Source organism: Oryzias melastigma, unplaced genomic scaffold (assembly GCF_002922805.2).
Source record: "Oryzias melastigma strain HK-1 unplaced genomic scaffold, ASM292280v2 sc00362, whole genome shotgun sequence".
Taxonomy (NCBI): domain Eukaryota; kingdom Metazoa; phylum Chordata; class Actinopteri; order Beloniformes; family Adrianichthyidae; genus Oryzias; species Oryzias melastigma.
The window spans coordinates 71,735-72,083 of record NW_023416960.1 but is presented as its reverse complement, the minus strand read 5'-3'; positions in this window follow the sequence as shown (position 1 = coordinate 72,083).

The following is a 349-nucleotide window of genomic DNA, read 5'->3' as shown; positions in this document are numbered from 1 at the left end:
CCAGAGGTCCCCCCCCCCCTCATCAAGCTCATTTTTATTCTAAGAAAATAAAGACACTCTTTTGCACTCTTGGGTCTGCTAACCTTGGCTGTTCTTTATACCACACCCTGACAGAACGATCCAGCCAATAATGGACCCAAGGGCAACCCAAGAGTGGAAGGCTCAGATAGAAGGGACATTAAGTGGCCATGGTTCACAGATGGCTGCCATAGCTGCTGGCATACAAGAGATCACAAGAAGACTGGAGCAAATGAGTGTATCCCAAAGTAGTCCTCCGAATGTGACTGTACAACAGGTGCGAGAGCCCCGCATTGCATCACCAGAACGGTACAGTGGTGACCCTTCATCA